At 34.9% G+C, this 9,561-nt stretch overlaps 1 non-coding gene across 1 annotated transcript; it reads right to left on the reverse strand.

The window, feature by feature from the left end:
* Nucleotides 1-7,356: 7,356 nt before the first annotated feature.
* Nucleotides 7,357-7,429, reverse strand: TRNAV-UAC (transfer RNA valine (anticodon UAC)). Its single transcript has one exon. It is a non-coding gene; the product is annotated as a tRNA-Val (tRNA).
* Nucleotides 7,430-9,561: the final 2,132 nt, after the last annotated feature.

Consider the following 9,561-nt stretch of genomic DNA (forward strand, 5'->3'; position numbering starts at 1 on the left):
GTTTGTGGCTTTCAACATAGATTTGCTGGAAATACAAACCACAGTTTCAGTGCTTTTATTGGCAAATTGGGCTGTACTGGTGAACTGATACAGTAATTGCAGTTTTATAGCCATCAGCACTCCAATTTACAATTATTTTAAATTTAATGCTTTTGATTAGGCATTTCCAGAAATGAGTGTGCCTAAGTAATCTAAGAAACAAGGAAATGCCTTATAAATCTAGGATGATTTAAAAGCTTTCTTAAAGTTATTCAATACCAGATACCTAATAAAGCTAGTTCCTAGAATTGATCATCTGTAAATAAGTAACTACCAAGAAACTGTAGTACTATAAATACTGTAATAACAATGAATTCTTCATTGAAAGCATCTAGAATATGTTAGTACATTTTATATAAGGAGATTCTCTAAAAATACCTGAAAAAAACAAACAGGTTTAAGTATCATGAGACATATGAGCAACAATATACAAGTGTTTCCACTGATGGTCTTAAAGTAATAAATTCAACATTCCTCTAATAACATTTTCCTCTTTTGTGGCACAATAATACCTTCAATACAATAAAATTTTAGTGTAGCCTGTAGCAGCTTGCTAACTTGTCAACCAACAATTTATTCTGATCAAGAAGCAAGGCTAATTTATTTGGATTTTAGACTCTTGAGATTATAAATATTTGGTTAAATTACTTGTTGAGTTGGGAGTCGATTGCACTTATGCATAAAGCTTGTTTGGGTCCTCTTTCAAGTATGACTGAATCTGTATTTATAATTTGTCTACAATGCTGCATGGCCTGAAATCCCATTAGGACATAGAGCCAATTTCTTTGTGTATAAGAATACATGGCCGGGCTCTCCTGGTGGCGCAGTGGTTGAGAGTTCGCCTGCCGATTCAGGGGACACGGGTTCGTGCCCCGGTCTGGGAAGATCCCACACGCCGCGGAGTGGCTGGGCCCGTGAGCCATGGCCGCTGAGCCTGCGCGTCCGGAGCCTGTGCTCCGCAGCGGAAGAGGCCACAACAGTGAGAGGCCCGCGTACCAAAAAAAAAAAAAAAGAATACATGGCGGGGGGGGGCTTCCCTGGTAGCGCAGTGGTTGAGGGTCCACCTGGTGATGCAGGGGACACGGGTTCGTGCCCCGGTCCGGGAAGATCCCACATGCCGCAGAGTGGCTGGGCCCATGAGCCATGGCCACTGAGCCTGGGCATCCAGAGCCTGTGCTCCGCAACGGGAGAGGCCACAGCACTGAGAGGCCCGCGTACCGCAAAAAAAAAAAAAAAAAAAAAAAAAACATGGGCTACAGCTGGTTTTGTTAGTGCCTGAAAAAATTATAACACTCCTACAACGTAGCTCCTCAGTAAGAAACCTGTTAGGGTGCATCTACGAGATGCCTACATGCCAATTGAAAATGAAAAGTTAAGTAAATTTGTGGGGGGGAATCTCTGATGTCAAAAACTATTTTCTGGGGACTTTCTTGGTGGGCCAGTGATAAAGAATCCGCCTTACAATGCAGGGGAAGCAGCTTTGATCCCTGGTCAGGGAGCTAAAATCCCACATTCCATGGGACAACTAAGCCCACACGCCACAGCTGCTGAGCTCACGCGCCTCAACCAGAGAGCCCCTGTGCTGCAAACTATAGAGCCTACACGCTCTGGAGCCCACGTGCCACAGCTAGAGAGAAGTCCACACACTGCAATGAGGAGCCCACATGCCTCAACGGAGATCCTGAATTCTGCAACTAAGACCCAATGAAGCCAAAAATAAATAAATAAATAAATAAATAAATAAATAAATAAATAAATAAATAAATAAATAAATAAATAAATAAATCTTAAAAAAAATAGTTTCTGGCTGCTGGATTAACTGATTATATCAAAGTTTAAAAATCAACATATATATATATATATATATATATATATTTATGAGATCCTTTATATATTGAGCTCAGGTCCATCTTAAAAAGAACTCTGAAAATGAGACTAAACATTTGGGTGATACAAACTTTATCAAGAACAGAGGTTTAGAGCTACAAAATTCTTATATTTATTTTATAATACTGATCTTTATTGTGAAGCTAAAACTGCTTTAATAGAAAATTATGATAAAACTAGTCTTATCTTTAACTTTGAAAAAAACATATTTATATTTCCACTTTCAAATACATTTTCTGTAATTTGTCACTGTTTTTCTTCATTCATTCATTTATTCAAAATATCTTATTGAGTGCCTCTTATGGGCCAGGCTTTCTCCTGAGTACTAGGGAAGCATTAGGGAACAAGAAGAACCTACAGTGGGGATTACATTCAGGTATGTGTCTGGAGGGAGAAAACATAAATAAGTTATGTAGTATGTTAGAAAATAAGTGCTATAAAACTGGATAAGATGGAATTATTCAGGACGCAGTCGTACGTAGTGAAGTGAAGAGGGTAAAGACTGAGCCCTGGAAGCAGTTCCATCACTGAGAGATAACTGTGAGACTACAGTGGAAATCAACCTTTATCCCTTCCCCAATACACAGAGTGCTGGCGAATGTCAACTTCATCATTCTAGGTTTGACTCTAATAATAAAAAGTCTAAAATCTCACCTTCATGTCCTACACCAGAAAGATACTTTTATTAAATGACAGAAAGAACATAACTCTCCTGTAAGCAAGGTCCTAAAATACCGACTTATTAACTATGCTCTATTATTGCTCCATGTGACAAGGAGGGCTTTTTACTTTCATTTTCTAGCTGGAGGAATTCAGTTATTGAGGTTTTAGTTATATGATTTTTAAAGGAAGTTGGGAGTGAGCCATCTAGTTTGAGAAAACAGTTAGAAGTCAGGGTGCTTTCCTAGTCTAAATTCAGTCTTTTTTAGGTACCAAAGGGCACTGGTCACTTCTTCTGATTATGAAACATCCTTTTCTGGACAGGCTGACTGTCAGATTTCCACTTCTGATGCTCTCAGATATTGATGAATATTTTATGTGGTTAAATTATTCTCTGATACAAGCATATGTTGCATATACAACTAATCACTATTCAACCAAGTCACACAGCCTATAAAACAAGAAATCCCCTTAATAAAGGGCTCAGAGTTTTCAAATAGCTGGTACAGTTTTCCCTTGGAAGTTTGTGGAATGTATGACATTGCTGTTGACTACATTTTTAAAGCAAAGTAGTAACTAATACTGTCAGCAACTTTATCTCAACTATTTTATATTTTCCTTACCAAAGCCACTAATGGAATTTCTCTCTTTTTAGCTAACCAACTTGTAGGGTATGTGTGTAATGGTATTCAATATTTATGAAATGTTCATTTTTCTCAGAGGATAGAAGCTGCTGATTTTTTTATGTAAATGACAGAATTTATTAATTGCTACTTGAAGCTGTTGCATTTTTATTTAACTTTTAAAATGGTAGAAAACATGGCAGAGATGCGTTCAAAGTAAAACCTGAAACATCGCTTGAAAACATCTCACTCAAAAGCTTCATTATAGAGTAAAACAGCCTCTGGAGAATGATGCTGCGGTTCTGTCAGCATAATTAGGAAGGCCTAAAAAGAGGTTTCCTAGAATTGTTTTTATGTTTTTAATCAAGAAAATACAAAGAATTTTATATTGATGGTATTCAAAAAGTTGGTAGATTCATGTATCTCATATTTACTCAGGAGTAGAATGGTATTATAACTATGCTTGTTTATGGAGCTGACACTTCCCTGAAAAACATGAACCTGAATTTGTCTGGTGTAGAAAGCACCAAACTCTCTTTCAATACTAAACAGGAGATAGAAGACAATGTGAATAGCCTCTGTCTATTATTTTTTAGCAGTTATATTAGCTTTAAATTCACTTACCATTTAAGGAAAGAGTTTGGTTCAGGAGATTTACTAGAAAACTTAAAAGGCTGAAATCTTGGATTTTAATCTCAGTTCACAGTAGCCGTAGGCAACTTGCCTCTATCACAGAAGCAATTGAGAACTTAAATGTTGTTTAAGTACCCTGAGTCAATTGAATAAAATGAAATTTTATAAAGGTATCAGCTAGTGGTATTACAGATAAAATAATGTCCTTTTTCAGGATAGCAGTTATTATTAAACAGCCGATGGAGTAACATAAATCTATATACAATGGGCTCCAAGCTTCCCCACAGTCATCCCTAAGCACAGTAGTGCATGAAGTGCATGAAGCAAAGCTCTACTATGGTCAAAGTATCTCAAAAACTTTTCCCTGTGGCACCCAAATCCCAGCTTCCCACTTTTCTTCTCAATGAAAAATGATAATAGCTTTTGGGGTGGAATGCTTAGATGACATCCAAACCCATTCCAAGGCTCCAAAGCCTGGTGGAAGTCTCTAAACAAAAGCAGAGATTGTGAAGTAGGTTCAGCGTCTAGCTCATTCTTCACAATTGGGTCCTGTTAGGTTTTTCTCATTGATGGCTTCTTAGCCATTATTATCCCAATCAAACCAGTTTTCACAATGATATTCCATATCCCATTTTCATCGCTACATGAAATGTAGTATTGAAAAGACCGGGCATCTTTCATGAAGCACAACAGGACATTGATAACCATGCAGATTAACTCCCAATCCAATCTCAGGCCTTGTTTCTTACTTTATGATTTTTTCTAGACCAGCAGGCTGACAATGGCTCGCTTCACACATACCACTCAAGACTTCTGTACAGTGTAAAAGAGAAGATCAAAAGCAGGTAGGAAAAAAAAAAAAGAGTAAGGGAATGAAATGAAAATTGAAAGAGATGTAGTTGGAAGGAAACAAAAGTCTATAAAAGATGGCTCAAGTTTCATGTTGGTGATGATTAATCTTGCAAAAACTTCTGGGACCTGTGGAAGCATTTGCTTGTCTAAAATCCAGTTTTTTTTTTTAGACTTCTCATAATGAGCAACTCACCTCCCATTTGAAGGATCAAATCTTTTCTGAAAAAGTGTGGTAAGGCCAACATTCAGTCACACGCGGCAGAGCCGGGCACATGGAGGACAGCTGACTCCACAGAACCAGGGACTTGGGTAAGTACCCAGCACTGAAGCCACCGAATGTGACTACAAATCCTCCCTTTTTAGTAAGCATGGAAAATTCATTTTAATTTAATAATGTGTTTACGACATAAGGCAACCTCCAGTAAAACTTTTCTGGTGGTATGGTTCCAGTGATGGGTAACGGTTGGGCTGGCAATTAAATGTAGCAAAAGAGAGTGAAAAACATCTTCCCATATTTGGAAACAGAAAGGTGGAAACAAAATTTTATTTTGTGAATTGTAGTCCCATCCGAAATATTTTGATTAGATTTGGAGAAAGAACTGACTCTTTGGGTGGTTTCTTCAATTCTAAGCATAGAGCTTGAGGTCAAATGTTGTACAGGTTTGCCACACCATTGTATTCCAGACTCCAGTCCCATCCACGGTCTGCCATCAGTCAGCTTCAGCCCACAAATATTCCATTAATGGAAGCAAACAGGCAATTTATATTTGAGATTTCTTATCAGGATTCTACCATACCAGAAAAGCTGGCTGAATATGGCATCATCTCTAATTACAGAGATTATATGATAATTGAAAATAATTATGATCTATTTTTCTTTTAAATGAAAATTATTTTAATGATGGGCCTAGTATTGTTAGAGTTGACATGGAATCTCACACAACTTGGGAGAAGTCATCTATGACTTAGAGGAAACGTTGTGATTTCCATTTCTTGAGTGGTCTCTAAGGATCCTTCTTTCCAAGATTGCCTTTGGTAAAACCAGTTGTTTGTGGCGTTAGGAAAGAGACCTCACTTCTTAGGTTCATGTGTTGGAGATAATAATCTTTTTGGTTCTCAGGAGTGTGACATTATTTATTTTGCTGCTCTAAATTGGCTTCTTCTCATTTGTTTTAGGGGCCAAAGAAAAACAGTTCTAAACTGTCAGTTTAAATAAATTTGGTAGTAACAACAAAGGAGTTGAATTCAGTTAAAAACCTAATATTTCTTTTAATACATAATAGAAAATATCTCTTTATTATTTTATTTTTCAGTTACTAGCTTTCTTCTGAGGCACATATCAGAACTACTATTTGAACCATTCCTCCTACTTATTTTTAAATGTCCCTAAATGAATTTTGATTTTTCTTCACTGATTGTTATAATGCTTAGCAAAATATAGAAACCTAGAAATATGCTCTATGTCCATTCATTTTAGAGATTTTCAGAAATATCCTCAAAATAAAGTATAGTTATTATTATTAATAGTCACATAATATAGTATCGAAATCATGCAAAATATTAAATTCTACATTCCTTTCAAGACTTTTAAAGCTTTTTCCCCCCTTTAAAAGAAGGCGTATAGTAATGTGCAGAGGCAATAAAAAGTTGAATTTTTCTGCTAGGAAATCTTATTTTAAAGGTAACTTTTGAACCATGAACAGATGCTCAGAGTATTATCTATTTAAGGCATCAAACAGAATTACTGACAATTCATGTTTTTGTAGCTTTTTCAAAAGCTTGAATAGTGTTAAGTTCACTAGTAGAGAATGATAATCTTTTGTATCATTTAAACACCTGTTTGCAATGTTTGCTTGCAAGGAATTCAGTGTTTTGGTTCATTTACCAAATTTGTGGGCTTTTTTTTTTTTCCTGTATTTAAGATGGAATGTAAACTGGGTTAAGACTATAAATTAAACTTGATCTGGTTTGCTGTGTTTTGTCTTCATTACAAAATGGTATAGCTAGGAGCCAAGCATAACAGCTTTACTAAGATATGATAAAGTAGACATTAGGCTGAGTTTTACAGATTCAGAGTCATTGATGATTGTTATTAGATGTCTAATTTGATTTCAACTGGGGAATTATAGGAATTCCAAACTCTCAGGACTTCAATGGTGAGGTGAAGAAAGGAACACCTCAAAAAAGTAAATAATCAATTCAACTAGTTCAATAGTACTTTTCCAAATATTTTAAGAACATCATAGTAAGTATTTTATTGCTACTAACCAATGGCCTTTACCAAGGTTTATAGAAAAATATATTATTGAGAAAATGATATTGGCTGAAAGAAATCCCCTCAGAAATGGACTGTGTCCTACTCACCAGATTTACATGTTGTGTGTGTGATAGTCATATACTAATTGTTTAAAGCAGGGTCTGCAAACTTCTCTGTAAAGGGCAGATAGTAAATATTTCAGTCTTTTTAGGTCTCTGTAATGACTACTCCTATTTGCCATTGTAGCTCAAAAGTGGCCTTAGAAAAATACGTGCACAAGTGAGTGTGGCTATGTTTCAATAACATTTCATTTGTAGACACCGGAATTTTTTGGTTTATTTTTTGTTTTTGGTTTTGTTTTTGGTTTTCTTTGGCCACGCCTCACAGTGGCTTGCAAGATCTTAGTTCCCTGACCAGGGATTGAACCTGTGCCCCCTGCAGTGTAAACACAGAGTCCTAACCACTGGACCACCAGGGAATTCCTGACACTGGAATTTTTGAATTTTATATAATTTTGGCTTTTCATGAAATGTTATTCTTCTTTTGACTTTTTGCAACCATTTAAAAAATGTGAAAACTGCTTTTGCTCATGATCCATACAAAAATAGGTGATAGGTAGAATTCAGCCTGTAGGCCATAGTTTACTGAGCCCTGGTTTAAAGTATTAGTGTTCTAGAACTTGCAGTGAGTTATATGTACTAGTATCTCAAAAAATATGAAACCAGAATTATATACTTGGATATTTATGGATTTTTTTTTAAAGTGACCAAAAATCATTTAGAATATAGAGAGCCAAACTTTGAAGAAGAAGAAAAAAAGCAGTTGCTAAGCCTCAAGAACAATGACGTTAAAGATAGATTAATATGACGTTTTGTTATTTCTATTGCTGTGAGCGTGAAAAATTCAGATGCTGAATACACAAGATATTTTTAGTTTGGTTAAAAGGAACTGAGACCAAATGAAAACGTCAGTGGCTTTATTTGCAAAGTTAAGATTCTCTATAAAATAAGGTTGACTTTAAACTTTCAATAACATTATAGTCATTTAATATGAAATTACATCATTAGAGAAAATAAGAAAGAATGAAGACCACTTATTGTCAAATTGTTAGAATTTAAAATATAATATTTGCTCAAATATGCTTATCTAATAAATAACCAGAATTCAAATAACCACACTATCTCTTAGTTGAAGAGATCATTAATGAAAATCTTTTGTACATTACATGAATTGTACTTTCAAATTAAATAATTTATCTCTAGATAAGATATATTATGGAATTGGAAAGAATTCATGGCTAACTTTTCTTTCTATTTTAAATGTAATTAATAGTAATTTGGATATAAGAAGTTAAAATAATTGATAGCTTTTAAAATAATGTTTTAGAGATTTTAAATCATTATCAATAGAATATATACATTTTAAAAACTTATGTGTATTTGTGTATTATGCATATTTGGGCTCACATATTTGAATTCTGGCACAGCAATTCTATTTAGGAACTTCTTTAGAATAAGTATTTAAAATTAAAGTAATGTATTTCTGGCTTCTAAAATTCCTTGCTTTATCAATTCTATCATAGAAATGTGTTCCATCAATGTTACTGGAGTGAAAGTAGACTTAGGAAGGGACTATTTTTAACTCTGATGAGGTTTAATTTGTAAAAATTTTAAAAATTGAAAATATTATTTACAGGGCATAAAAATACTCCCTGAACGTTTTTAAAAAAGTGATGTAATTAATTAAAGCTATTCAGAGAACATAAAAATACTAGCTGAGCATTTTTTAAAAAACAGAATCAGTTAACCAACTATATTCAAGCAATTTTTACTCTGAGAGTTTTATATACCTAGGTATAGTTTCAAATCAAGTTCTAGACCCCAAATCTCATTTTCTTTTGTATTAAAACCACATAAAAACAATACAAATGATTTCTAGTGATGGGTGGATGGATTTGAGGATTTTAAGTGGTTTTGATGATATTGAAAATTTTAATTTCAATAGTGATGTAATCCTTAAAAAAAAACAAAGCATTATCATGATCAGGATAGATGTCGATATGCTTGATCTTCTACATTTTGATAGTGTGTTACTATCCCTTTTGTAACAAGATAATCATTCCTTTAACAAACATATCTTGAGAGTCTACAGTGGACCTGACACTATGCTAAGTCCTAAATACAAAGGTGAAAATAACATTCTTGCTTGCATGAAACTTACAGGTTTATTAGGGGAGAACAAAGATGCACATCTTAGTCAACTGGGGTGGTTTTGACTGCAGGAGACATTTGGCAGTATCTGGAGATAGGAAGTGGTCATGACTTGAGGCGGAGTTCTTCTGGCACATAGTGAGTAGAAGCCAAGGATGCTATTAAACATCTTACAATGCTGTTAAAATATCCTACAGCAAAGAATTTATCCAGTCTAAAATGTCAGTAGTGCTGACTTTGATAAACCTTGATCTAAGTGTAAAACATTTTTAGAACTGTTATTATAGAATGATGCACAGACTCTGGTGGGAACACAGAAGAGTCAGTGGTCAATTTAATATCTCAACAAACAAGAACGGTTGTCTTGATAGAGGAATATTTTCAAAGAAGAGCTGTGCTT

Source organism: Mesoplodon densirostris, chromosome 5 (assembly GCF_025265405.1).
Source record: "Mesoplodon densirostris isolate mMesDen1 chromosome 5, mMesDen1 primary haplotype, whole genome shotgun sequence".
NCBI lineage: Eukaryota > Metazoa > Chordata > Mammalia > Artiodactyla > Ziphiidae > Mesoplodon > Mesoplodon densirostris.